Consider the following 23,863-nt stretch of genomic DNA (forward strand, 5'->3'; position numbering starts at 1 on the left):
TAAACGTAGTTTCTTATGTGTGTAGTTGAATGATAATTCACAGTAGTATGGTGTTGTTCTGAAGACCAAACAGAGGAGCATATATGGTTTGTAAACTAAAGTTCACAAATATGAGTCCTCCTAGTGGTTATCAGTGCCTGGTGAGGATGGCGGATGGTAAACCTGGCCACATAGGCACAGAGGTTATTGCCAGCAACCGGGGCAGAGGGAAGCCTCTGGGGTAATTCTTCGAGAGTTAAACTGGGTAGTGAAGCCCACACAGGAATGGTATAGAGGTGGCCCAAGAGACTATCCGTAAATTTGAAGCTGAAAAGTTTGGAAACATCCAAGTTTAGTCACAGCGACTAGGGTGTATACAGACAGGCAGGACTGGTCTGTGATCACAACTGGAAATGAGAAGCCCAAGCATTTGAGCCCTGTTTGGTCATCAAAAAGTGATGGCGGGCAGGAAGTCAGAAAAAGAGAGGGAATGTTTCCATGCGATCCCGCAGTTCCTGGGGGAGCCCTACCGCATATCTGGTGAACAGGGACACTTCAGGCACCAGCAAGGCATGTTCTGTTGGAGGACAGGGAACTTCAGGGGGCCTCCCTGAGAACTTCCGGTGACACTTCACAGGGATAGATGAACCATCATTTGTTCTGAATCCAAGCCCACTGAGGAGCCAGGAGACCTAGTCAGCATCCCAGAGAAGCACCATATTTGGCAGACCCGCATATTGCACACTCTTTCCATTCATCACAGTCACAGCTAACATGCTTGGCGCAGGCACCGTTCTAGCACGTGCGTGTGTTTGCCAAATATTTGTGAGGCTGTCTCACAACAGCTCTGTGAGAACCTTACATACTACGTTGACGTTATGCTTTCTTTTCAGTCTCCTGGAAGTTTGTTTATCATTACTCAGTTCCCCGAAGACAGACTGCCTCTGACTCTACAGACAGAAGCAAGCTTCGGGGTCTGAAAGCAATGAACGGACTAAAGATTGTGGCGACCCCAGCCACCACATACACACTCTCGGGGGCTGCTCCCTTTTGAGGGCCTGACGTGGGGTCCAGGCAGGCACCCGACTGGACGTCTCTACATTGGCTGTGGACATAGTGGTGCTAGTGATGGTCACAGCTTACCCATGATGTGGCACATCTGGTGGGAGCCTCAGGCCGGGAACACCCTGGGGTGGGGAAGGGATCTCTGCGAAGGGAGGGGGTCTGCAATCCAACAAGTGATGGCCTGGGGCGGCTTCGGGAAGTAGGGAGGGGCTGGACCGAAGCCCGAATCCCACATATATGTGTAACGCACTGGACTCTGCACTTGCGTGACCCTGTCACCGTCACCTCCTGGACTTCTCAGGGGTCTCCTGATTGCTCTCTGTAGGGCAACTCCAGTTCACTCCAAGTCACCCTCCACCCAGCAGCCAGAGGGATCTTTCCGAACATAAATTCCCTCTCGCCACCACCACCCTCTTCACACCCTGCCCAAGTCCCTTTAGTGGAGAGACCCAGGCCTGGAGACGGTACAAAGCCCTGCAAAGTCTGGCCCCGCCGCGGCACCCTCGGAGCCCAGCGCTGAGAGGGCGCGTAGTGCGTGAGCGACCGTCGTTCCCCGCGACTCAGCCGAGCGGCATCCGCACACCCTCCTAGCCTAGGAAGCGCATCGAGGAAGCCCGCTCAAGCTGAAGCGCTGCACTAGCTATGTCTTCCTTCTCTCCTCCGCGAATGCGGGCAGGATGCGAGCGAAAGACCCGGCCAAGGGGGCGTCGAGGGGGCGCAGTCGGGGCCCTGGACGGGCCCAGAGGGGACATGGAGAGGAACGCAGAAGGTACGCGGTCGAGGCGGGGAGGTGGCGCAGAGCGAGACATGGGGAGCGACCCGAGGGGCGCGCGGACGGGGCTGGCGGAAGGGGCTGGCGGAAGGGGCTGGCGGAAGGGGCTCGCGGACGCGGCTCGCGGACGCGGCTCGCGGAAGGGGCTCGCGGACGGGGCTCGCGGACGGGGCTGGCGGCCGGGGCTGGCGGCCGGGGCTGGCGGAAGGGGCGCGGTCGGGGCGCGGTCGAGGCGCGGTCGAGGCGCGGAGCGGGAGCGCGCCCCCGTGTGGCCAGGCAGGGAGGCGCCACGGCCGGGGCCGTGGCGGCGGTGGGAAGCACTCCGCGTCCGGGCTCTCAGCGTTCCCTGGCCTGCCCCAGCTTGCTCGGCTTTGATGGCTGCTTCCGCTCCCCGTAAAGGCCTGTTTCCTGGCCAACGCCAGCATGGGCTTTACGTCTGCCCTCGGGCTCCCTGCGGGCTGCAGAGGGCAGCGGTGAAATCCCCTGTCCGGCCAGGCCGTTCTTGCTCTAAAGGGAGGCCCAGGGAGTGTGTGCGGGCGGCGTGCTCCGTGCTGGGCTCTGTGCCGAGCCTTATTGATTGCATATCCCGGTTTCTGTCTCTGGGTGCGTTTCCCTGGCCCTGGCCACTTCCCCTCTTTGAGCGTGAGCACTGTGTTTATTAGTTCATTTCCCATCCCCACACTTAGCACTGCCTGGCACAGAGCAGGCGCTCGGCAAAGGCTTGCGGGATGCGCAGACCAGCTCATTTAATGCTTGCAGGTGCCCTCTGCGGTGGGCATTACTATTTCCACCATCCTCATGAGGGATCTGGAATCCGCGGGGGTCCCCTGCCCAGGATCGTGCAGCCTGTGGAAGGCAGCAGGCACCGGGATGCCGAATGGTTTGAATGAGCTTCTCGGGGGATTCCCTGAGCTTGGTGAACGGAGAGCCCACCCCGACTGTCAGGCCTAACCCCACCGCCAATAGCAGAGCAGCCGTAGGTGGAAGTGGGCTGCCTGTGCCCGGCACTGGGAGCGGCAGAGGCGGCCGCCGCTGTGGAAGTAGCGTCCGCAGTGCCGAGCTCCTGTGCCTGGGAGGACGCGGGCACTGGGCGACCTGCAGTCGGGGCTGTGCCCAGGCAGGGCTCCCTGGCTTTCTCACAGCGCGGCTGGCGGGAAACGACGCTGCCCCATAGCACAGTGAAGTAAGGCGATGGCTGCTCTCAGCCAGAGGCGGGGCTGGGGGAAGGGGCCAGAGATGCCCCGGGAGCCCCTGGACCCTCTGGAGGGTCGGGTGGGGGAGGGGAGATCTCGGTCTTGACCACACACTTGTAACCCATTCTTGGCACACCGGGATACCTTGCCCGCAGGTAGTGCTCTGCTCTCGGGGAGAGAGCACAACCTCTAATCCTCTGACTGAGGCTCTCTGACTCTCACAAGAAGCCCCAACACACTGGTTTTCCTCACAGCCTGCCCCAACTGCTCATCGGAACCTGGAGCCCCCTTCCCTGCCCCAACTGTCCCTCTGCGGACCCCATTACCCTACTTTCTGTCGAGCCCAACTGCACTATCCTTTATACAGGCTGCCGGGGGCAATGGTGGTGAGCGTGGGCTATGGAGTCAGATTGCCTGGGTTCAAATCCTGGCTCTGCCATCTTCTGACTGTGTGACCTTGGGCCAGTTTCTTTATTTCTCTGCCTCAGTTTTCTCATCTGTAAAATTGACAGAATGGTGGCATCTGTCTCATAGAGTGGCTGTGAGGGTAGCGGGCACACTGCCACAGGCACAATGAACGTCAGCTCTTGTTGCCAACCTCCCCCCACAACACACACAACTTAGTAACTCTGCCCTCACCCAACACATAACACCTAGCTTGTCCCTCATGATGAGCTCTCAGCCTAAATCAGTGCCCTCAGCAAACCTGTGGCGCAGGGCACGTGTTAGGGTAAACAAGATCCTGGGGAAGACTCACTGACTCCACAGAGGCAGCACTGGCTGCAGCTGGGATTTGGCCCAGACATTTAAGAGCCGAGGACTAAGCAATGCCTGCATTGCCTGCTATGTGCATATGTCTAGCAGGACGGCAGCGTCAGGCCACTGGCCAGTGGGGACCAGCCTCTGAGCTGGTCATCCAAACACCTTAGGAAAGAGTCCACCCCATCCTTCATGTTCTATCACTGCTTGGCCTAGCTAAGCCAAGTGCCCGGGCCCAAGCCCCACCATGGAGTTGGTGGCTGGAGCAGTGTCCGAGGTCACAGATGGAGGAATGCGACCTCCAGCCCAATCTCGACTCTGCTCTTTGCCAGTTGTCTTGCCCAAGTCACTTGGGTTCTCCAAGCTATGATCTCCTCTTTAAAATGGAAGGGAGAGCTGGGCATGGCGGTTCATGCCTGTAATCCCAGTACTTTGGGAGGCTGAGACGGGAGGATCACATGAGGCCAGGAATTCAAGACCAGCCTGAGTAACATGATGAGACCCCCATCTCTACAAAAAAAAAAACCACTGGTTTTTTTTGTTTGTTTGTTTTTGTTTTTGTTTTTAATTAGCAGGGCATGGTGGTGTGTTTCTGTAGTCCCAGCTACTCAGGAGGCTGAGACAGGAGGATCAGTTGAGCCCAGGAGTTCAAGACCAGCCTGGACAACACAGCAGACCCCATCTTTATAAAATAAATTCATTAAAATGGAAGGGAGACAGTACATCTCTATTCCAAGTGCTTGGTCCTGGGGGAAGGTAGGGGAAGGGGCAGAGAAGGAAGCAGGAGAGGCAGCACCAACACCTCTTCCCACCTGTGGGAGGTTCTGCTCTCTCGTTGGCTGGAGCTGGGCTTGCCAGAAAGTCAGATGTGGCCAGTCATCTCTCTCTTGCCCCACCTGAGGTGAGCTCTAACTGTACCTTCTCCATCTCAGAAATAAACGTGGCCTTTGAGTGGAGACACTCAACAGTCAACTTCCCTGCTTCCCATGAGGCAGAGTTGGAGAAACCTAGATTCAATCCCTGCTGCACCAGTCCCTTACTAACTATGTGACACTGGACAAGATGTAGCCTCTGTGGCAGAGGCCAAGTTTGTTTGGCTCTTATTACATACCAGGCCCTTGGGCAAGCACTTGCCCCCATCCCTGCAACAACCCTATGAAGTAGCCCATGTCACAGGCAAGAAAACTGAGGTTCCAAGAGGTTATGTAAGTTGCCACCATCACACAGCTGACAAGTGGGAGAGCTAGAAGGTGGATGGTGGCAGAGTCTGGGCATTGGCACGTCACCCTCCCAGAGCACTGGGATGGGGAAAGGAGGTCTCTGGAAAGTCTCTGTCCAGCACAGGTGGGAACTCAACGCTGGTTCTGGGTTTTTTGTCGCATCCCCTTTCGGAGGGAACCAAACTGTGATTGCTCGATCTCACCACAGGGTGTCTCCACGCCACTACTCAACCAGCCACCCGATGCCCGGGCTACCTTTGGCGCAGCCCTTCCTCCGGTGGGACTGGCTGCAGCCCTCCTGCTCCTGTGTGGTCTGTTTGTGCCTGTCTCGTCTTCAGCGGGGACAGGCTCTGACTCCTCTGGGAAGCATGAGGGCTGTCACTGACCTGCACCCCCTGCCTTGTGGGGTTCAGCGGAGTGGCGTGGAACCGAAGTGCTGCTTTCCACGTGGCCTCTTCTCTGCCTCCCCCAAGTTCCCCCACACTGTCCTGTGTCAAGAGTCACAGCCAGAGCCTCAGTCTCCAGGAGTCACGGCAACAGAGCTGTGGGGAGATACCATGCCCTCCCATGGGGGCCCTTGACCTGCCTGGAGAGAGGGGCTTGTGCCACCTGTGTGGGGCCCCTCCCCAGTCTGGCTTGGTAACTGTGGACCTCTGTATTGCTTCCTCTTCTCCGCAGCCCATGCTGCTGTGAATGTCCCCCCATGAGAGTCGTTAGAAGGGGAGTAATTACCTCCTTTTGGAAGTTTCAATGAGACCATGTAGGTAAAAAACATCTTGCAAGCTCTTTGTTGAAATGTTGCTTGCCAAAAATCGGGAAATGGGGGCTAGGTCAAATGACTGTCCCAAATCCACTCAGCAAGTCAGCGGTGGCCACAGGCTCCTGATCCCAATCTAGCAATTCTCCCAAGAAATCACGCTTGACTTTGGGGTGGCCTCCTCTGTGTGAACCTAGTCCAGGGCGTTGAAAGGGCGCAGAACAGAGATCCTGGGGAGGAGGAGGAAGCTGGGGATGAAGGAGTTAAGGGGGCCTGGAGCCGGGATGGCTGAAGGCTATTAACAGACCAGTATGAGAGGATGAGGCCAGCGAGGGGCCTGGCTTTGATTAGGCCCCCAAGGCCATCTGGAGAACCAGACACTGGAGAAGGGTTGGTTTTATGGGGGCAGATGGCATAAATTATAGGGGCGTTAATGGGGCAGAGGGGTTCCTCCCACAGTGCTTCTGAAAGGGGTTGCTTGGGGGGTCCTCTTCCCTAGCAGCCTGGGCCAATCCCATCTGCTCCAGCCTCTGCTGTGTCTCCCTGCCTGCAGCACAATACCCTCCACAGGAACTGCCCCCGGAGGCATCTGAGAGCATGCTCCAGCACTGAAAGGAAAGAGAGACCCTCTGCTGCCTAGACAGGGGCCACATCAGGACGGCGGTACTGCCTGGAGCCATCATGTGATGGGCAACCCAACATCTGGCTCAACGAATCCTCAACAGCCAGCCAGCTGAGAATGGTCGTGTCCCATTTGTCTCCAAGCCAACTGCAGGACTTGAACAGTCATCAGATCACACCCTCAACGGTGAGGGGCTTGGTGACCATCCTGTCCAAACACTTCAACAGAAGCCTAGGGCTACACAGCTAACTGAGCTCAGTGCTGGACTTGAACCTTAGACTCCTCACACTTGAGCCAGTACATTCTCATGACCACTCGCCATCATCACACGGCCTCTCTGGATCTCAGTCTTTTCATCTAACAATCGCTGTTTGGCCTCCCTCCCAGCTGAAGTGGAATGAAACGTCGGCTGCAAAAGGCTTTGAAAAGTTAAAGCCACAACACAAGTGATCGCAGCATTATTGCAGTTTTGTGAGCAGAAGTTGGGGAGCCCATGGAGTTTCCCAGGAATGGGCTAGTGGTTCTGCTCTGTGGAGGAGTCCAGCCGACACCCCTGGCCCTCACAGGCCCTCTTTATTTCGGCTCTGCTCAGGGACTCACTGAGCACACGTCATTAGGAGGGTGGGTCATTCTGAAAAGAAAAACCTCTCTTTGTGCTTTCCAAAGCCCATCAAAAATGATTTTCAGTCACCTCACTGGGGGAGTTATCCCCATCATTGTATCCCATTCTTGCAAAGGATAGGAAGTAGGATGTGGGGAGCAGGGATGGAGGGTTGACAACCAATTCGTCCACCACTTTATATGATCTTAGCTAGTCAGAAAACAACCTAAACAATGTCTAGCAAACTCAAGGTACATATCTCAAATGCAGCAATTTCTCTTCTAGAAATCTACCCCTCAGTTATATTAGCACAGATGTCTTTGTACAAGACTGTTCACTGCAGCTTTGTTTGTAATAACAAAGACTGAAAGAAACCTAAATATCTATCATTAGGGGATGGAGCAAATAAACTGTGGTACCTATACTATATAACACCAGGCAAAGAATGAAGTAGATTTATAAGCATATACAAATGCAGTCCATTCATGTAAGGATCTGCAGGATATATTGTTAAAAACAAGTCATATATGGAACAGTGGAGATACTGTTCCTGTTTATGCCCAAGAAAAGAAGGTACATGTAAAGCATAAGAAATTTCTGAGGGCCGAGCGCGGTGGCTCCCGCTTGTAATCCCAGCACTTTGGGAGGCCGAGGCGGGCGGATCACGAGGTCAGGAGATCGAGACCACGGTGAAACCCCGTCTCTACTAAAAATACAAAAAATTAGCCGGGCGTGGTGGCGGGCGCCTGTAGTCCCAGCTACTCGGAGAGGCTGAGGCAGGAGAATGGCGTGAACCCGGGAGGCGGAGCTTGCAGTGAGCTGAGATTATGCCACTGCACTCCAGCCTGGGTGACAGAGCGAGACTCCGTCTCAAAAACAAAAAAAAAAAAAAAAAAGAAATTTCTGAATGATACACAAATTCTGTTAATAGTAGTTGCCTCCAGGTTAAGAGACAGGTGGCTTCCGGTAAAGAGGGACTTAACTTTTCATCATATTCCTATTTTAGCATATGTATTTGTTCCACTTTTTCAGTTAAATGTAGAGAGAGAGTTAAAAAAAAAAAAAAAAGAAGTCGGTCTAGAAAAATAAATGCTTGGATGTAACCACATTTCTGCACTCCATCCACCTTCTGCCTTCCAAGTCTTGCCCCTGCTCCCTTGCACAGCTCTGACCCACTCCAGCCAATAAGCCTCAGCTTTCACCATAGCCACAAGCCTTGGGGGAAACTGCCCTTCATTCTGCAAGGACTGAGGCCTCCCTGTCATGCCCAGCTGCAAGAAGACTCAAGGGTTCCTATATAAGGATCTCAAATGCTTGGGAAAGGGGCGTTACCCCAGGTGATGCCCTTTGTGCAAGCCAAGGGGCTTGGTTTCCTATTAAGCCCATGGAAGGAGTGGCAGTTAAACACCAAGCTTCAAAGAGTTGAGGATTTTCAAAAATCGCTTTTGGGGAATCTGCAGCTTTTATTGGAGGTGTCAGACATTAATGAGGGCTCTGGACCATTCCCAGCCTGCAGAGCCCTCTCTTCCTCTCTTCTCCGCCCCGACTCATTCCAGCAACCAGCTTCCCCACTTTGATGAATCAGGAGAGGCTGAGAGTTCAAGTGGGTATTTCTGTCCCACTCTCAGCCCACCTTATCCCCCTTTTGCTTCAAGAGGGTATGGAAGCTGAAAGGACCCAAGAGGGGGGAAGAGGGGAGAGAACTCAAGGGAAGGGCTGGGGAGCAGGTTCAGACAGAGGCAAAAGAACCCAGCCTTGCTTACCTGCCCCTCTGGAAACAGTTTCATGGCAAAGAATTAGGAATTCTGGTGCCGACCGAATGCCAGCTGGGATGAAACCCTCAACACACAATCACTCCCTCTGGGCAATGATCATGCTCTTAGATATTTTGAGATCCTTAAATGGAAGGAGTTGTAGGAGCTCCATTTTGTCCAAATATGTAGTTACATATGAGCTTTTCTTGACGGCATTTTCAGTGCTGGTTGAGTTCCCAGTCTTAGGAGGTACCTAGTGAACATGAAAGGTAAGTGGCATATCCAAAACAAAGGGGTGCCTTCCAATTCACTTGGAACAGACAACACGCTCAGAAGTATTTGTGGAATGAATGCATGTATTCGTGTATGCATGAATAAATGAATGAGATTGTTTTATCCTTATTTTTATTTACAAAATGAAGACATTAGATTAGATGTTAGAAATTAGACACTGGATTAGGTTAGACATTTAGTTTAGACATTAGAAATTACTCTTGCTGGTTAGGGACTGGAATCTCTGAAAAGACTATACCGTGAGTTGTTAAAGGAGAGGTCCCCTGTCCTACTCAACTTTCAATAAATGACGGATGGATGGATGGATGGATGGATGGATGGATCGACTGATGAGTGGAGGAATATGTAGTATTTTGACCCCTGGAGTTCTAGGGGAAGAATAAGACAAACGTATATCATTAGTCCTGCCTGAGGCAGGAGAATGGACAAGATGACCTATTGGGTCTATTTCCAACCCAAGTATTAATATCTATAGCCAGAATGGGCAATCAGAAACATTTGTGTCTAGACCCTGAGAATATGTCATTACTCAGGTTTCTTAAAAGTTATTTTTCGCTAACTTGTGAACGGCCCTCAGGAAACTCAGTCTCTCACACTGGGGAAGGGTGGTCATCTCCACCGCTGGCCCCTGGAGCCCTCTTCTGATGCCAGTAACCATGGTGACTCAACACAGTCACCTATCAGAGTCCAGGGCTCCTCCATTCTACTCAGAGAAGTCCCCTGAAAGAAACTGGGGAAAGAGTTCTGCGCTTTTCTGAACACCTTTGTCCTGGAGAATGTGTCCCAGGTCAAATACAGAGAAGTGAAATGGAGATATACAAGGCTTATTGGTTCATTCCACTTGAGGAGTAGGTGGATCTTAAGAGCAATACACTGGTGGAAATTTCACTTTTTAACTTCCAAGAACCAACAAAGGAAGGAGCCCACCCGACGTTGACCTTGAGATAGACTTCTGTCCCATTCTTCTCCAGACCTCTTGGTCTCTCTCTTTGACTTCCTATCCTTTTCCTAAAGTCCCTTCTTTCTGGTTCTCTGGACCAGTGTCCCTGCCCCATCCCTTCCCAAAAAGCCCCCTTATTGATGGCCTAGCTGGCATCAGTGTGATGGAAGCCCTTCAGTCTCCCATGGGAGAGCTATGGTCAATGTCCTCAATAGCCTAGAAGCAAGCCTGTCTCCATCTGTGATGAGCACTAATTTTTCTCTCAGCACCAATTATCTGGTCTCTTATGAAGAAAGGCTATCTTTCTGAGCTTGTCTTTGACCCTGCCCCTTGTAAAACAATAGCCCCAGCATTAATTCATCTAAGGAGCATCACTCGTTCCTGAGCTTGGCTTATAGTAGTAGTGTCACCATGTCGGTTGTTCAGTGTTCTCAGCATCTGGAATGACTAATTGTAGTCAGACTAATTCCTAACATGCCCCGGATGAAAGGTAGGGAGGCTGCCTGTGAGTTCATTCTGCCATAAGAATTATCACAGAGAATGATCCATCCAACTAGGTCCTGTCTCTGACGGGGGTGTAGAGCATATGCTATTCTCATGATGTCCCGTTGAAACATTAGTGGGGGGTGCGTCCAATAGTTCTATTCCCCCAGTTGACATTTATGAGTGACTTGATCCTTTATAGTTTACCCAATGTGTTCATGCACACTGTGTCTTCTAATCCAACTTTAGGAGGCTGATAGCATCGTTGTCTCCATCACACAGTAAGGAAGCTAAAATTCGGAGACTCGTCCAAGGTCATATAATTGATAAAAGGCCGAGTAAAGACTAGAACACGGGTGCCCTGACCCTCCTGGCTTCTCCACTTTACCCCTTTAAGACATGTATATATTTCACCTAGAAGCCATATTGGTACTGAGACTGCTACTACACCAACTGAGTTATAAAACAACTTTCCTCTTCTCCAGACAAGGCTAGAAGCCGGAGTTCTGAAGCTGCAGAGAGACAAAGGCCAGCACTTCTGATCCTCTAAAGCTTGGAAAGAAACCACATCATGAACAAAGACAGCTCACTGCATAATCTAGGGAGAGAGAGAAGAGGAGGAAGGGGAAGAGGAAGCAAGGAAGGAAGGAAGGAAGGAAGGAGGGAGGGAGGGAAGGAAGGAAGAGAGGCCAGCGAACAATTCTCTAAAGATTTCTGGGAAATCACATACTCACTACAGAAACTGCATGCACACACATGTGCACACAGGCATGCACACACACCCCCCACACATACATGTCTATATGAGGGTGTAATGGAACCAGCATAGGCTCCAGAGCCAGGTGGACCTGGTTAGTTTCCTGACTCTAACATTACTGCTGTGAGTCTCTAAGTGAATCACCAGATCTCTCTAAGTCTCCTTTTTTTTTTTCATCTGAGAAGCGAGGGAATTAATACCCATCCAAAGACCTCAAAAAGCTCAAGTGAAATGTTGAGCTAGAGACTGGAGGAGAGACGACTGGGGGACGTGCCCAGTGGGAGGCAGAAAAGCCCTGAGGGGAAAGAGTTTGAGACCCTCAGATAACCATCTCAGAAGTCACATTGAGGAAACCATTCTCCAGCATTCACAAACCCCAGAAGAAAGGTCACATTCTTTTCTCCTTATGATTTGATACCAGGCCCAGTTTCCTTCCCTCTTCAGAATCCTTTCCACCCATCACTACCCTAATGCATCCTCCAGATTTGCCCAGAGGCCTCTCAGTTGCCTCTATTCAGCCGCGCTGATCTCTTCACCCTTAGCTTGTTTCTGTGCCAGAACCAAAGCCCCGTGGATGGATAAACTTGAGATAGGCCTGGGCCTTCTGGCCTGAGCTGGGCCTCTCAACGGCGCACTGCAGAAACAGCAGCTGAGAGAGAGGGGCCTCACACGGAGGGAGGCTAATGGAGGGGCTGGAGATGTCAACCCGGAACTGAGATTTGAAAAGGTTCAGGGAGGGGAAAGGGCCAGGCCCACTGCACTCACTTTACTGACCAATGCCAAGGCCAAGGGCAAAACTGAGAGTCTGAGGTTGTTGACCAAATAAGCTGAGCTGGGCCCAGAGCTCTGCAAGAGAACAAAAGGAGGTGGAGATGGTGGTAGCCACCAAGGGCCAGAGAGGGAAGCTGGGCATTGATGAGATGGACAGTCTGCAGCCACAGGTGCCCCTGGACATCAATTCAGTGGACTGAGTCAGCAACCCAAGCTGGAGGCATGGAGAAGGCGATTGGGCTGGAACAAGCCCCTTCAGAAGTAAGAGTGGGTGATGAGCTGGGAAGGAAACAGAGGCAGCTACATCAAGCAGGCCCCTGGGAAGCTCCAGCGTCAGTGGCCCAGCACTGTTGCCGTGTTCCCAGGGCAGCTTTGATCCCCACCACATGGAGCATGACCACAGGGGCGGGCGGTCTCTGTTGGGGGAGCCAGCCTCTCTCCTACTTGCTGCCTCATTAAATCAGACCCTCCCCCACTCCCACTCTTCTTTGCGCAATATCTTGGATTTTCTTCTGCCCCCGACTTCCCCACGACACCCCACCCTCACACTCCTTCATATTCCAGACTTTCTCCTCCCTGACTCAGCAAGCGGGGAGCTGCCTCATCCAAGCCTAGAAGGGCAGGAACGGACGCCCTTTGAAGGCTCCTCCATGGCAACCTGCATCCTACTCCTGGCTGTGTGACCTGGAGCATTCCATGACTTCCCTGTGCATTGTTCCTTAAGAGAAGTGAAGAAGATTCCTGCCAGCCGCTGTGCTCTGTAATTCTTATCTTCCATGCAACATTAATGGGGATGGAATCTCCTGTATTCTAGACGCTGAGCCAAGGAGTTTCAAGGCACTTGAAGTTCCGAGAAGTTAAAGCAATTGCCCAAGATTGCACAGCCAGGCAGCAACTGAGCCAGGATTTAGAACTGTGATCTGTTTGCTTCAGGCCAGGTACACAAGAGCCTCGGCAGTTATTAGATGATTGGCTACAGATGATTTACAGATGTTTTTTTTTTTTGTTTTGAAATGGAGTTTCGCCCTTGTTGCCCAGGCTGGAGTGCAATGGCACAATCTCAACTCACCGCAACCTCCGCCTCCCGGGTTCAAGCAATTCTTCTGCCTCAGCCTCCCGAGTAGCTGGGATTACAGGCATGTGCTACCATGCCCAGCTAATTTTGTATTTTTAGTAGAGAAGGGGTTTCTCCATGTTGATCAGGCTGGTCTCGAACATCCGCCTCGGCCTTCCAAAGTGCTGGGATTACAGGCATGAGCCACCGCACCCAGCTCAGATGAATATTTTAACAGTGACGGGGAGAGAAACTCAGTGGGGTGTGCTGGCTATAACAGCTCAGGGGTCCCCAAGGCTGGCTGGGTCTATTACTAGAATCTGTTCACTCACCTTGTTCCCCTCTCTCCACTTGGGAATGCACAGCCTATGCAGGATCCCCACAAGTAATAACAATGTCAGGGGGACCCACTGAATGGCCCTCTGGGAAATTCCAGCCCAGCTAATACACCCTCGGGGTCCTGTGCAGGACCCTGATCTCTTCTGCAGGGAGTGACAGGCAAGGACACAGCTCTCACTTCCTCTGCAATGGGCCCCTGCAGCCTAGAGCTTGGGGCAGGAGCCTGGGGGAATTGGCTTGTGAGGAAGTCCTGGGTTTCCTGGGCATCTGACTCAAGGCCTAATTCAGGGGAAAGTTGCCTCCACCCAGCCTGGGCCCCAGCTTTCTCCTGTTAATTGAGACAATGACCCAGCTCCCAGGACTGCTTCCAGCTTGAAAGGGGCTTTAAGATGCCGGGATGAAAGGCTGGGGTTGAGTACAAAGCAGCGCAAGCTGTCCTGGGAGTGGGAGGCTGGCCCTGGGCCTTCTCCAGTGCCCCCACCCCAACAAGGGCTGAGTCACTTCCTCCCTTCTGGCTGGATTTCACCTCAGTCATCCAGACACATCGAACTCTGGAGGGGCGGGTGGTGAGGGGGTGGAAATGAGGGGACGGAGGGGCAGCGGATGGTCCCAGAGAGTCAGGCAGGAACCTCAGTCACCACCAGAGGTCCCCATCCCTGGAGGGGAGGGAGATGCTGAGGTCCTTGATGCTGGAGGAGCTGAGACCGTGCATCATAGCTGCATGACTCTGCTCTTGATGTGTCTGGGGGAGCAGGATGGCTCATCCATGAGCATCCTTTGTTACGCGTGAAGTAACCCAGGAACAAAGAGGCAAGGAGATTTCCCAAGGTCTCACAGTACATCTGAGGAAAGAGCAGATCTGAAACCTGCAGGCTCCCAGAGCCCCTCCCGTGGGCGCGCAGACCCCAGATCACTCACTCATGTACCTGTGAAGCTCCCCCATGCACTCCGTAGCACTGCATTTTGCATTGCGGGGGCACCATAGAAGTACAGACATGGTCTTCACCTTCAAGGAATTTCTTTTGCTGCTAGACTAGTGTCTCGTTAGTACCTGGAAGGATCACTAGATATTTCAGGATTTAAAACAACAACCAAGAAAGGGATGCTGAGAGGGAATGAGGCAGAGGTGAGAGCTGCTAAGGAAGAGGGTACCCGGGCTGGCCCCTGCCACCACATCAGCACCACAAGGTCCTACAGGACATTCTCCTCCTGCCACCCTCGGGTGCATCCATTAGACTAAGCTCACCAAGCCGGGCTCCTCGGGTTCTCTTGACCTGGGGGACCTCAAATCTTCCAGCTCCCAAGGGACTACTGCTTCCATTCAGCATTCAGCATTCAGCATTCGGACATGTAATTAACAGCCAGAGCCCACTCTGAGCCAGGTCCTGGGCTATGGACAAAGAAGTCCTGGTCCTTGCCCACACAATAGAGAGGAACCATCTGCAGCCACTGGGCTGAAAGTGGCCTGTACTGAGCTGGGAGTCGGTACGGGTAGGATGCTGGGAGGGCCGGGGAAGCAAGTGCGATCGGGTTAACTCGAAGTACGGAAGACAACTCACTTGAACTTTGGAACCAAGACCCTTCCCCTCTTTCCAGTTTTGAGCCATCTCCCCCCAATTCGAGGCCTACCCTGTCATTCCTGACCTAGTGGAGGTCAAACTAAACCAGCCTGACCTAGTGGAGCTCAAATCAAGCTCTAAGCAGTTTCTTCCACTGGGCGCTTTCTCATCCTTGGAAACTCGCCAAGCAGAGATAATAATGGCATTAGTGGGTTGCATGAACATGTATGAAGTCTTGGGACAGCACCTAGGTAGGGGGCAGGTGCCTCAGCCATTCTTGTTCCTTTCCTCTTGGTACTTTCAAATCCACGTGTATTAGAAAGCAATGGGAAGTGTTTGTGTAAACCATGAAGAAGTCTCCAAAAACATGGGTGGTTAAAGACCAGCACCCTAGCGTGAGGGAGACTGTGCAGTGATGGTAGTGGAGGGCTTTACCACAGAGGAGGTGCAGGCCTCTCTGTTGTTTGAAGTGGCTTGGGTGGAGTCTGGCCCGGAGGCAGGGGGCTCCCTGCAATGACCTCTCAGGTTCCCTTTTAGTTGGGCTCATCTGAAGGTTGCAGAGAAAGCACAGAGGGGTGGAGTGTAAGCGACCCGTGGGCTTGTTTTTGCTAGTTTTCTGGGTGCAGGGCTTGCTCCTCCTGGCACTGGTCCTTCCTGGGGCCTCTGGCTCCAGCTTGTTAGTTTTAACTGGAACAATTTCCTTTGAACTCAGTTTGAATTAGCATCACCATGGCGATGGATCAGGGTTTTCACAAGTCGACCTGGTCTTCACCCCTGAAGCAATTAGTTAGAAGGAGAAAAGGAGAAAGAGGAGGAGGGAAGAGGGGAGGTGGGGGAGAAAATGGAAAGGAAGGGAAGGGGAGAGAAGGAAGAGGAGGAAAACTGGAGAAAGAGAAGTAATGGGGAAGGAGAAGAGGACGACGCGGGAAAGATGAGGAGGAGGAGAAGGAGGAGGAGGTGGAAGGTGAGGAGGCTGGGGAGGATGTGGCAGGAGAAGGGAGAAGGTAGGAAGTAGAGGAGGACCATTCTGCCAGGCTAAGCCCAGGGGCCTAGAGTACTCCAGGGGACCTTGACCTTCCCAGCCTTTCCCACAGCCCCACCTACCGGGAGAAGCTAGAGAAGCAAGGGAACCAGATCTTCGACCTGCAGCCTGAGAGGAAGGACACTGTTTCAACTTTCTGCAGGGTCACCCAGGAGCCTACTCATGAGCAGTCAGCCCCCAGGCAACAAGCCCACCTTCATTCAGCCTCTTTCTCCTCCAAGGCCAGGCTAGGAGGACACAAGAGCAGGGGCTTCGAGTCTGAGAACTGAGGAGAGGTGGCAGGTCCCCTAGGCACTTGCCCTAGAACCTTGGGCAAGCCAGCAGCCTCTGTCAAATGGCAAGGATGGCTCCTCTTCCTCGGGTTCAGGGAAGGAGTGTCAAGTGAGAGGGCTGGATGCTCACAGGGGGTTCTGTGCATTCAGAGAGCCCTGGCACAGACTCCATGTGGTCTCCGGGGGCTCATTGCTTGCCTGCTTGTCAGCTCTCCCACTTGGCTGGGAGCTTCAGGGAGGCAGTGACTAGGTCTTCATCATCGTTGAATTTCTAGACACTAGCACAATGCGTGGCATGTTACATAGGCAATGAGTATTTTTCTGATGAATTAATGATTGATGAAGTATTGTTATTTTTCCCAAAAATGGGTGGTAAGAGTGGAGAAAGGAGACTAGCAAGCCTGAACCCACTAGAATTTGATAGAGATGAGATCTCTCTTTCTTCAGGACTCAGTATGTCCCCATGTCCTCCTGGATTTGCCACCCCCCACCCACCTCCCCAGACCCCTCACTCTAGAGCCCCACTGTGTTTCATGGCCCCTGCCATCATCCCCATCATCATGCAGTATAATCATTGATTCACTCATCCATTTCCCCAGCTAGGTCAGCTCCATGAGAGAGGGACTATGTCTGGTTCCCCAGGTCTTTGCACACTCCAGGCATGGAGCTGATGCTCTAACCAAGTCTGTAAATACACCAACCTGAGTGTTCCAGCCAGGGCCAGGTGTCAGGCTTTCTGAGGCCAGTAAAGGCAGTGCCTGGGGGAAACAAGCCTGTGAACGGAGGCCTCACCATGCAGCACGCCAAGGGGAAAACAGGCCGGGAGAAGATGGAGGCTCCGGAGAGCTGTCGTTGATATCTACTCTACAAATGACTGAGGAGGAGAGGTGCTTCCTGGGCCGCCAACCAGAACTCTGGCTGTGAGATATGCTGAAAAGATTTAGGTTAGAAATCAGAATGACAGCCGGGCATGATGGCTCATGCCTATAATCTCAGCACTTTGGGAGGCTGAGGCAGGAGGATCACCTGAGGTCAGGATTTTGAGACCAGCCTGGCCAACATGGTAAAACCCTGTCTCTATTAAAAATACAAAAATTAGCTGGGCGTGGTGGCAGGCACCTGTGTCATCACTATCTCCATCTGTCTTCAGAACCATCCTGCTTCTCCGTCTCTGTCCCCACTTCTTACCCTTTGGCTCCTGTCTGTTTCTCCTTTCGCTCTTGTAACCTCGTTTCCCAGCCCTCACCACTGCTCCAGCCTCTTTTCCCAAGTCCTGCCTTGGCCTCTCTGCCTCTCCCTCCCTCCTCTTTCCTCCTCTGCTGCTCATTATAAAAAAGAAATATTTCTAAATACGCCAAAAATGCACTCATCCCCCAAGGACCCCTGTCTAGCACAAAGGGCTGGTTCTTTCTGGCCGCTCCCTGTGGCCTCCTTCTTGCCCACTGCCTTTGAATCGTGGCCTCATTCACATGACTAGAAGGGCTAACAGGGCATTTTCCCACATGTCTGGGTGGGGAAGAGGACAGGGTCGGGGTGGTGAGTTGGATGAAGGAGGGTGGAGACAGGCAGTTGAGAATCTTCCCAAAATTTGGCTCATCCTCAGGGGAAACAAACTGCTTACTTGATATCATGACTAACTCCTTGGAACCTACAGGATCCATTAGCTATGCGGGAAAGATTTGGGTTAGAAATCAGAATGACCATGCAAACCATAAGGACAGCCGCCATGTGGAATGTTTGGTCCCCATGGCACAAAGATTTGGGCTTCTTCCTGGGATGAGTTGGGATCCCTTTGGCACGGAGGCAGAGGGGGGGCTCCATGATTCCTGGGAGACCCTCTGGATGTGAGCACCCCTGGGATTCTGGAGGGAGCCTAGTGCTCCCTGTGCTCTGTCCTCCCACCCCACGCCCCACCCTGTGCTCTCTGCTCTCTGGTCAAGTCCCTGGTCCGTGGGAGCACTGATCTAGAGTGTGGAAGCTCCTCCCCTTGAAAGCTGGGCTGACCTTGCTTCAGCTGAGTCCGGGAGAAAACACACATCTGACACATCCCAGGGCTGGGGGAAGGGAGGCGGGAGCAGAGGAGGGGAGCATCCAAGGCCCTGAAGTCCCAGAAGGAGTCCAGCCTTCTCACGGAGCCTGAAGCATAGGCATGGGCAGAGCGGGTGCCAGACCTCCAAATGGCTCTCCCTCTGCACTGTGGAATCACTCCCGCAGGAGGCAGGTGGTGGGAGAAGGCCTTGGCCTCAGCATGCCCCTGCCCTGTGTCCTCCTGTCCTGAATTTCCTAATCTCTTTCCTGCATGTCCCCTCAACAACCTCCCCTGCCCTCCCTTCCCCACCCCACCCCACAGCAGCTGGGCTGCTGGAAGTCGGGAGTGTTTATGAGTTAATCAAAAACTCCTGTACTTTGCTCTTGAATTGAGGCCATCATTCCTTTGTCCCAGGGCAATGGGGTCAGTTTGATCTCTCCTGGCTTAAATAGTGTGTAGCAAAGTAAAAGGGAAAAGTGGGGGAAGGAGAAGGGAATTTACATTTATCAAGGGCCCCCTGCTAAACATCAGGCCCTGGGCTGGGTGCTCGGCAGAGACCAAGCTCACAGCCGTGCTAGTAGCTGGGCGTTTCCATGTTACATTGAGGAAACCAACGTGCAAAGACTTAAAGAAACCTGCCCCAGATCTCATAAATATGAAGGAAAATGCTTCAAGGCTTCCATCAGAGTTTGGAGGGTGTTCCTAACCCAAGATTGGGTTAAAAAATTCCACGAATGTCCACAGAATATGGAAAGCTGAGAATAGCTGTGATGTTCCAGCTTGGAAAGAAGTGGGGGGTGGGAAGAGCTGAGGGGAAGCAGGGGCTGCATGCAGACTGGGCTCCTATCCAGAGGAAGAGCCCCAAGGGGGATTGGGAAGGTTTGTGAGGTTGGAAATTATGGATGGAGGGGGCTAAAGAGGAGGCCTAGAACTCCCCACTCCAAGAGCCCTGGAGAATCCTGGTCTGGCCTGAGGAGATCAGGAGTTTGGGATACATTGCTAGAGAGGCCTTGTCCTCATGTGGGCCAAGCAAGCCCTTAAAATGGGTGCCCAGCAAAGCAAGGGGGGCTGAGGTGGCCCAGCTCTGTCCCTGCTCCCCACAGACACCTGCCTCCCTGGGCATCCTACAGCTGCACTCAATCTGCCCCTCCTTCCTTCCTAGGCCCTAGGAAATACCTGTTCATTTTGTTTCCTTCCACTTTCTCTCTCCCCTTCTTCCTGTCTCCCTTCGTAGGTCTGCTCCTCCCCTATCTGTCCTAAAGAGTACATTTCTTCCCCAACAGGGAGCCTTGTGGGAATCTGGGGGGCCTGGGGCTGAGGAATAAGAGACTTCAGATCCAAGAGCAGCCCTGAAGGATTGAGGGAGGCAGAAGGGGTGTCAGCCACAGGGCAGAGGAGTTCCTGGCAGCGGGGAGGGCCATGAGATAAGCAGCCCTAGAGCTTTCTAGGCTTCTGGAAAGATGTGGGGTACAGGAACAGAAGCCAAGGAAGAGGCAGGTCAGGACTGGGGGAACTCAGGTTCCCTGGCCTGCCTGACAGAGGAGGCACATGGTAGAGTTGAGAGGGCAGCCAGGGTCAGGGACAGGGCAGGCAATGGGAAAGAACAGGGACATTCCCAGGCTCAGAAGTCCCCAGGTCTCCCAGCGGAGGGTAGTCCTTGCCTGAAGTTAGGTGGCGGGCCCCGACTGGCTGGGAGTGGGTTTCTGTAGGTGGCTGGAAGTGAATCACACCTTCTGTGTGTGTCGCATGTTTATGTGTGGGTGTGCTGAGTCAGCATGCGTTGTCCTGCGTGTCTGCTGATGTATGTAGGTGTTACTGGTGGGTGACAGGTCAAGGGTGTGCCCCGGTGGAGCAGGAGGGCGCCTGTGTGTGTCTGCGGGCCTCTAGACCTGAGGAACCATGCTTGAGTTTGTTCTCAGAATGTGCTGGCATATCTGTGTGCCATGTGTCCCTGTCTCTGTCTCTGTCTGTCCTACTGAAATCGGCTGTGTGCAGGAGTGTGTCTGCATATGTGGGTGTGTTTGTGCAGGGGCCAGGGAAGGGTTATTTACAGAAACAAGAACTGACTCTGGTGGGACACTCGTGCAGAGATGGGCAGGCACATTGGGTGGGTAGGTGGGGGGCAGGCACTGTGTGCACCAGCGTGCTCCGAATTCCAGCAAACTCCAGTGCCTGAGTTTCCAGCTGTCCCAGCTCAACTGTGCACAGATGTGTGCCGCTTTGCTACAGCCATAAACAGACCTCCCAGGATTTTTCCAGAGGAAACGCAGAAATATTTTGGTGTCTGCTCTTGGTAGTAGGAAAGAGAGTGGGGATGGGGCTTGAGGCTAGGGCTTCAAAACAGAGGGACCACAGTCAGAGGGGAGCTGAAGAGGCAACAGCATCCCCCACAGGCCAGCAGGGCGGGGGAAGAGCTGTGATGGCTTCCAGTTGTGGGGTCCTCTCTAAGGCCCCAGCTAGCAGCTGGGAAAGTGAAGTCCCAGTTGCCAGTGTAGGGGCAAAGAAGGAAAGCTTCCCCCTTCACCCTCTGAAGGTTTGCAGAAAGTGAGCTGACAAAAAACAGATTAATAGAAAAAAGAGGCAAACGGATGTTATTTAACATGCATAGCTCAGGGGAATGGCGGGAGAATGATTACCCAGTAACCCAGAGAGGTGCAGGTGCTTGTAAACCCTTCTTTATGGTGGAAGGAGACAAGGGGTTATAGGCATAAATAATTTTATGGTGGGGGATGAATGGAGCCAGGAGGCAAGCATTACCTCGTGAATGATTCTCTTTGGAAACTGAATGGGACCAGAGAACAAACAATAGTTTGAGAAACAGTTTGGGCTCTAGATGTGGTGTTTAGTGATCAGTCTCTTCCTCTGCGGTAGGAGTTTTCATCTCCTCTGATTAATGAAATTTCAGGAAAGGGATCGAAGGCAATTCTGTTCCTGCTTGGGAGTCCAGTTTCCAGTTTGATATGGGAGCTTCAGAAGACAGCCTCATCTCGTGCTTTGGGAGAGACAGGGGCTTTTGTGGGAGGCAGGTCAGAGAGACCTGGAGGCTGCTTCTTCAGTTCAGCATGTCAAAGTGCCATCTTTGTGGGTATCGTTTTCTGAGCCCTAACACCAGGGATGCTGGCCCCCCGGAGCCCAGGCCACTGCTGCTCCACCCTTACCTGTCCCCCAACCCCACGGGCTGTACCACAGATACACACACACCCCCACCACCACCAGCCCACCACTCAACATCCAAACACACAAAGACACTACACAAACCAGCCACCCTGCACGCACCTCACCACCACGTTCACGTATGCACTCACTTGTTTTCCCACACATCCTATGCCCACAGTTCCAGGACCACAGTCACAGAGATCTCACAAACACCCCACTGCACACATCCTCTGAGCCATACACCCTGGCACAATGCACACCAACCCCACCTCACCCCACGCCCCTACACAGGTCCAGACTTCCCCAAGCCAAGGAAGGGGCATGACACTCTTCTTAGGCCTCTCATCAAAGCAAGGTCTGTAAAGGTTTAGAAGAGTGTGAGGTGTTCCTGTCCAACAGGATTACCTTGGTGAGTTGAACCCACCCACCACCTCCTGCCCTGGGCATAAATTCTCCCATTCAACTGTACCCCTTCCTCTGTCCTTCTCCAGGGAGAAAACTGGCCTCTTCTCAGCAGATGACCCTGGGATGGGCCCCAGTTGCTCTTTGCCCTCTGAGATAGGAGAGATCCTTGCACATTTTCTCAGTGAACTCTTATTAACCAGCTACTCTGTGCCAGGTAAGTGCTGGGGAAGTGGGAGGCAGGGGCTGAAAGAGGTGCTTTCTCCACCCTTAAGGAACTTACAGCCCAGCAGCAAGGAGGATCATGGACTGTGCTATAAGCCACTCCACACCCTGCAAGGGAGCAGAATAAAGTGCTCTGGAGTCCAGTGGTGGGAGAGAACACTGCCAAGCTGAGAAGACAGGCAGGCTTCCTGGACAAGGTGGCATGTGGGCAGGCCTTGACCAATGGGCAGCATTTACCTGTGAAGGCCATGGGGGTGGGGAGAATTCAGCCTCACTCCTACCCACAAAGCTCTCTAGCACCAGGAACCAGTTTCATGAAAGACAATGTTTCCACGGATGGGAGGGCAGGAAGCGGATGGTTTCAAGATGAAACTGTACCACCTCAGATCATCAGGAATTAGATTCTCATAAGGAGTGCGCAATTCACAATAGGGTTCACATCCTTTGAGAATCTAATGTTGAGGAGCATGGGCAGTGGGGGAACCCCTGCTGTAGCACATCATCTTGTTTTACTGTATTCATAGCTCTTATCTGAATTTATTTTGTTTATTTGAATATCTGTTTTCTTTTGTCTCCACCTCTACAACGTAAGCTAAAGCCTCCTGTGTCTTGTCCACTGCACTTAGTGACTGTGTCTGCAGCACTTAAAACAGTGTCTGGTTCTCTTTAAAGGGAGGAAGAAAGGAAGACAGGGAGGGAAGAAGGAAGAGAGAAGGGAGCAAGGGAGAAAAGCTCACTTGCCAAGGCACAGGGCCTGAAGGCCAGTCTGGCAGGAGGAAGATGATGGCAGGTGGCAGGCCTTGAATACAGGCTGAAGAAGGTGGACTCAACTTTTGCCAGTGGGGAACCATGAGGTTTATGAGCAGGGCAGTGATGCATACAGGCCAATGGCCCCTGGGCCAGCCATTTACGCCGCAGAATCTCCCTTGACTATGAGACATATGGGTCTCCGATTTAGCCAATTGACAGGTAAACTCTACCTAGTCGCAGGATTCAACCATGACCTTTGGCATTATAGGTACATACATAAACCTATTATATAGCATTTTATCTTACCTTATAGGGGTGGGGCTGGGCAAACACAGATGTTCAGATAAACAAAATAAATTCACATATGCCTTCTCTCCTTAGCTTCACCCTCAGACCATCCCACAGAAATAGGTCCTAGATGGAAACAGCTTATGGTACAAAAGTTATGTCTTTGAGAAAACACGTTTGCATGGTACAGCCATATCATTGCCTTTCTCTAAAGCACACACGGAGGACAGTACAGCATGCAGAATGGGGAGGGAAGTGGCTAGATTGCTCATACCTTCCTAGGATCCCCCTTCTACCCTTTAGAAGTGGACCAAGCCAGTGCCCAGTGTCTCGCCCTTACTAAAGAATAGCTCACTTGATTTTAGGGCCAAAGAAGGGGGTGGTAAGGCCAGGCAGGGGCTGAATAAGAATCCTCTTTTGAGCTACCTGTCCGCTTTCCAAAACTGAGCAGGACAAATGCAACGGGGAGGTTTCATTTTAAATTTTCTCCAGCTGGAGAAGGGCTTTAATCTCAACAACGAAGACCCGCCAGCCCTTCAGACCCTGGGCCTAGGGATGAAAGCTCTGGGCCTTCATGGAGAGGTCCACTGTCTGCAGAGTCCTGGCCATAGCTGGGAAGGAGGGATCCTGGGCTCTGGTCTTGACTACAGGACATCTGGTATCTCTGTTGGAGCCAAGTCAAATCAGATGCTCAGGCTCCTAGTGGGAAGGGGCAGAGCAGCAGAGAGATCTGACCTGGAAAGAGTATGTGGCGGGTGCAGGCACAGGCTCTGGACACAG

At 52.7% G+C, this 23,863-nt stretch overlaps 1 pseudogene; it reads left to right on the forward strand.

The window, feature by feature from the left end:
- Nucleotides 1-2,614: 2,614 nt before the first annotated feature.
- Nucleotides 2,615-3,586, forward strand: LOC116477067 (uncharacterized; annotated as a pseudogene).
- Nucleotides 3,587-23,863: the final 20,277 nt, after the last annotated feature.

Source organism: Hylobates moloch, unplaced genomic scaffold (assembly GCF_009828535.3).
Source record: "Hylobates moloch isolate HMO894 unplaced genomic scaffold, HMol_V3 SCAFFOLD_11, whole genome shotgun sequence".
NCBI classification, from domain to species: Eukaryota; Metazoa; Chordata; class Mammalia; order Primates; family Hylobatidae; genus Hylobates; species Hylobates moloch.